We start from the raw sequence: 6,000 nt of genomic DNA, 5'->3' as shown, positions 1-6,000 counted from the left end.
TCTCTCTCTCTCTCTCTCTCTCTCTCTCTCTCTCTCTCTCTCCTGATTCGTTAGCTCTTCCTCCCTACCAGAATATTCTGACTGCCTGATGATGATGTTTATTTTGGAACAAGTACACAGTGTGCTTTTTATTCCATCTCTCCGTTTTGGAGAGAACTTTTGAGGAAAGATGAGTGTCATGTCGCCTCTGTGATGTGTTTTCTGTGGTAGGCGTGACTCTGAGCTATTTTCCTAAATGTGGTCATGAGAGAAATTTTTGTAACTTTTCATTTATTCATTTATTTAATTCACAAATGCTGTAATTACGGAAGGCCAATTCTGTGCGCTAATCTTAGGAAATGTTGCTTGGCGTCACTGAAACTAGCGCTCGGTCTCAAATCACATCCCTCTCTGCTATTTTAGACTCGCTAACTCGATCCGCTTCTCTTATTACTGTTAGCTTTTGCTGTATGATGTTGCTCTTAAAGCTCCAGAGTTTTGAAAGTGTCCGATTTGAGACTTGGATCATGACAAAAATTACGACGACGGCATAAAGTTTGAAAGAGAAGTAAAGTTTTTCACATGGCTGAACAGGAAGTCAGGAAACTTTCTCAACCTGCCAGTGTAGATTATTTTCCGGTAACACCAAACACATTTTCCATTAAACTCTCAAGAAAAATACAAGCTTCCTTTGTCATTTCTGTAAAACATTTGCGTCATCAATCATATGAATGAAATGATGAAACTTGTCTAACTTCCTGAATCGATGTGAACAATTTTCAATGTTGAATCCTCATGCTTGGCACCCTGTGTGGATTTTTTTTTCTGAGCATTACAAAATTACTCATAGTGCAAAAATACAAGAGACAGAAAGTATTTCCTGTATAAAGTGTGCTGTGTGCCATGTAACATGAAGACATGTATATGCAAACTCCTGTGGAGATGGAAGAGCTCATGTTGCTAGTTTACATCGAGAGGAATGTAGTTATGTATAGTACGTGACATAGTATATAACATAATGCAATATATATTTAACAAAACTACAATGTTATATTACAGCATGGCATAATAATCATAAACGAAACATAGCTAGGTGTAACATAATGCAACAGAATACAATAGAATGTAACATAGTGATGTAGCATGCGTAACAAACCAACATAACGTAGCACAATTCAATTAATATTAGACTTAGATTTCAATTTTTTTGTATTTATCCGTAATGAGCAGTTAAAAGTAACGGAAGTTTTATTACACGTTATATTATATTAACGTAAAGTACTGAAGTGACCTGTCGAGGCATGGACTCCACTAGATCCCTGAAGGTGTACTGTGGTATCTGGCACCAAGATCCTTTAAGCAGCAGATCCTTTAAGTCCTGTAAGTTGTGAGATGAGGCATCCATGGATCAGACTTGTTTGTCCAGCACATCCCACAGATGCTGGATTGGATTGAGATCTGGGGAATTTGAAGGCCACCTCAAACTGGATGTTGTGGTCATCAAACCATGATCAAATCCTGAAGCATTCCTGCTTTGTGGCACGGCGCATTATCCTGCTGGAAGAGGCCACTGCCATCAGGGAATACCGTTTCCATGAAAGGGTGTACATGGTCTGGAACAATGCTTAGGTAGGAGGTACGTGTCAAAGTAACATCCACATGGATGGCAGGACACAAGGTTTCCCAGCAGAACATTGACCAGAGCATGACCCTGCCTCCGCCGGCTCACCTTCTTCCCATAGTGCATCCTGGTGCCATGTGTTCCCCTGGTAAGAGACGCACACGCACCCGGCCATCCACATGATGAAAAGAAAACGTGATTCATCAGACCAGGCCACCTTCTTCCATTGCTCCGTGGTCCAGTTCTGATGCTCACGTGCACATTGTTGGTGCTTTCGGCAGTGTACAGGGGTCAGCATGAGCACCCTGACTGGTCTGCAGCTATGCAGCAACATGCGCAACAAACTCCGATGCACTGTGTATTCTGACACCTTTCTATCAGAACCAGCATTAACTTCTTCAGCAGTTTGAGCAACAGTAGCTCGTCTGTTGGATCGGATCGCACCGGCCAGCCTTCACTCCCCACGTGCATCAATGAGCCTTGACCGCCCATGACCCTGTCACCGGTTCACCACTGTTCTTTCCCTGGATCACTTTTGATAGATACTGACCACTGCAGACCGGGAACACCCCACAAGAGCTGCAGTTTTGGAGATGCTCTGATCCAGTGGTCTAGCCATTACAGTTCATCCCTTGGTCAAACTCGCTCAAATCCTTACACTTGTCCATTTTTCCTGCTTCTAACATCAACTTTGAGGACAAAATGTTCACTTGCTGTCTAATATATCCCACCCACTAACAGGTGCCATGATGAGGAGATCATCAGTCTTATTCATGGCACCTCTCACTGGTCATAATGTTATGGCTGATTGGTGGCTACATGATGGCTACATGACTGAATGTAACATAATGTGATCGAACCTAGCGTGACAATGTAACATAACATTATTAATGAAATAAGATTTAATGCAATAAAACTTGCAACAAAACAACATGCAACAAAACAACGTAAATAAAATTACATGAATAAAATGAATATATAACATTATTTTTCAGAATTGAAAGCAGTTTCTGTTAAACCTTCCTTCCTTCATCCCTCACATCAGTGAAGTGTTAAACTCGCTCTCCTGAGGTGTTTATGTCGCCATCATGGATCTGCGAGCAGCACACTCCTGTGTGCCAGTGCTTAAACAGTGTGTGTGTGTGTGTCCTCATTATTCTCAGAATTTCACGAGCTGGTGTCAGGGAGATTCTTCAAACACACAAACACACACACACACACAGAGTTGAGTGCAGAATAAACAGCTCTGTCCTGCTTAAACACCACCCTGAAGACAAGAGTCAGATTAGTGACTGAGCAAATCCTAGGCTTTCTGAGTACACCCACACACACACACACACACACACACACGCACTGGTATGAGACGTTCTTCATTTTCTGGATCGAGTCTTTAAATAAAGAGCCTCCGTTTTCCCCTCCAACATTCCTTCAGTCCGAGCGCTTGGGTGTGGTTTAACCTTCTACTTTTCTCCTCGCAATTTTTTTTTCTTACCCCTACATATTTCCATCCCCCTCTGTCCCGCCATTTCTCCAGCCTCTGACCACCTTTGTTTTCCCTCCACTGCTCGTCTGACCCCTCAGGACCTCCTAATTCCCCACACACCCAGCCCGCAGGCCTGCTTCCTGTGCAGACGCTATGCTTTTCCATTTCCACTATAATCTACTCTCACTCTCTTCTTCTCTTTTTCCTCGTCTCTTACTGCTTAATTTCCCCAAACTTCCTGTTCTTTGTCTATTGTTTTTGAACTTTCTCCTAATTACTCTTTTCTTTTGTCTTTTCTTTATATGTTTAGCTCCAATGTTTTGAATCCTAGTCTGATATACCATATAAAGGCAAGGAATGAAACAGACTCCACTGTGCAGTTTTAGGTGAAATAATCACTGACAGGATGTTGTGATGAAGCAGAGTCCCTGTTAACACCCTGAAGTTTAAGATTTTCCTAGAACAGCATGTCCACAAGACTTTCATTCCTCTTACATCATCAATTGCAAGATTTTTTATTCATTAAAGAATGTAGTACAGCAGAACCTCAGCATACGGATGCCCTTGCTTTCGAATTTCTGCTTTAAGAATTGAATTTTTGCATTTTCTAACTAACAAACTGAAATGAACACCGGCTAATATTGGTCATGTTTTTGGGTGGCTGGAATGAATGATCTGAATTTACATTATTTATTATGATTTCCTAAAATTTGTTTCACAACATAAATTTTAACCTTAAGAACTCTCCTCCAGAACCAATTAAATTCCGCAAAGATCTAGGTATAATTTCTGCCTATAAATTGTAAACTTCTATGTATAAACTACACGAATATCAACATATAAAGTTCTAGCTATAAACTACATAAAATTCTATGTAAAAAGTGCATAAAGTTCTAGCTATAAACTGCGTAACATTCTATATAAAAACTGTAAAATGCTAGCTATAAACTGCATAAAATTCTGTGTAAAAAGTGTGTAAAGTCCTAGCTATTAACTGCATAATGTTCTATGCATGAATTGTAAAGTTCTAGGTTAAAACGTCATGAAGTTCTAGCTGTAAAGTGCATCAGGTTCTAGGTCTAAACTGCATGAAATTGTAGCGATACACCGCATAGTTCTAGGTATCAAATTTTTAAAGTTCTTGGTATAAATGATATATACATAAATATCAACATATAAAGTGTGTAAAGTTCTAAATGCAAACTGCATAAATTTTTGATTAGTAAACTTCAGAGTGGGTTAAACTGTGTAATGTGCTATGTATTATTTTCTATGTGTATGAAACTTCACTACAGCAACATTTTCTTGTTGAATCTAGTGTTTGTAGCTTGTCCATTGTATATGTAAATTACGTCATTTATTTAAAACAATAGCATCAAGTTCCCGTAAATGCACTGTTACTATAGAAACAATGTTTGAAATATAAGTTCATTTAAATCGAACTGAGATGCAATCACAGCTGTTGTTACAGAAACTAATCAACACCTCTTGGCCAGTCAGAATCCAGAATTGCCACAGATTTACATTAGTGATAAAAAAAAGTCACACTTTGGTTTATTAGTAACAATGAACTTACTAAATAAAAGTAAAGTAGTGTTTTCTTTTGTTTCCTGCAGCATGGCTTCGCTTCTAAACTCTATATCTTATACAGGAAACGTGTCGCATAAAAACTGTCAGAGGAAGATGGAAAAAAATACGAGCATGCCAAGGTGTTTATTTATTCTGAATCATTAGATGTTCTGTTTAATGGCCGTGTTTACTTTCTTTCAGAAACAAATTCATATTGAATATTTATTTATTTACTTCATTAAACACAGAACGGGTAAAAAATAGACTAGCACTAGAAAAGTGAATTAAAATTACAAATTTGTAAAATGTTAAAAAAAACTTTTATTTTGTAAATATTTTATAACTTTATAAATATATTTTTAAATATGTTTTATATATTATTTGATATTAAAAAAAATAGTTTTCTGATCACCATTTTCCAGCACCTGAAATTAAAGTCATTTGGTGAATTCTCCTCGGCAGTTTTGTCCGTGAAATTTAGAGGGGCAATATGCGATATTTTGAAACGCATTTCTCACTAATACACACAACTGGAAGAAATATGTAGCAAGTAATGGTTTTATTCAGTGTGTATTATGTAAATATACATGTTTTAATACATATTTTAATGTGTTCTCTTTTCCATTACAAAAGGAAACAGTCCAGAGAGTGCACTCAAGAGCATTATAAAAACAGTTCTGAACAAGATTTTGTGTTTATATTCTTGGCTTCCAGGCAGCTTAATGGATCTTTTTGCTTGCTGAGATTTTTGTAAATGGGCGGGGTTTCGATGGAGGGCGGGGTTGAGGAGTTCAGCTGCACTGGTTTAACTGTTAGGTATGATTAAATCTTAATGCACCTTTAAAATCTTACATTAATAGTAGGATTGAAGCGGTTTTCCTCTAATCAAAACACTTGAGTGTGTGTTATGAGAATGAGGAATGAAGGAGGTTGATGTTTTTCACAAGGTCACAACATGATGTCCAGGAGCTTGGGGTTTTGTTTGGACTGTCGCTGGTGCTCGGCTGTAGGCCTTTTTCCTTCTCCAGCCTCCACCGTTACTCCCCCAGACGAGGCAAAAATAACAGCAGCTTGTTAAAGGCTCGGCCCACCACCCGAGTGAGTCACCACGCCGAACTCGGCTGCCTGGTTTTCTGCTCTAACCGTCAGGTTCAGCAGAGACTCCAGGAGTGAGTGATAGTCTAACCAGAATAACCGATATCACACTGTACTTCAGCCCAACAGTCAGACCTCAAGCTCACTCGGAGTCCATTCTGATTCCCAGTTTGTACTGAAGCAGTGTGTCACACACGGAGCTGTAGACTTTCACCTCATCCATGTTCTCACAGGATCTTTACACTTACACATG

The 6,000-nt window shown here is 39.0% G+C and overlaps 1 protein-coding gene across 4 annotated transcripts in view; it reads left to right on the top strand.

Moving 5' to 3' along the window:
- slc9a7 (solute carrier family 9 member 7) overlaps positions 1-6,000 on the top strand; it is a 53,838-nt gene that overhangs the window by 23,782 nt on the left and 24,056 nt on the right. The window lies entirely within an intron of this gene.

The sequence above is a fragment of the Hemibagrus wyckioides genome, linkage group LG11, assembly GCF_019097595.1.
Source record: "Hemibagrus wyckioides isolate EC202008001 linkage group LG11, SWU_Hwy_1.0, whole genome shotgun sequence".
NCBI lineage: Eukaryota > Metazoa > Chordata > Actinopteri > Siluriformes > Bagridae > Hemibagrus > Hemibagrus wyckioides.
Note: the sequence above shows the minus strand (reverse complement) of the source record. Positions and strands in the feature narration are given on the sequence as shown.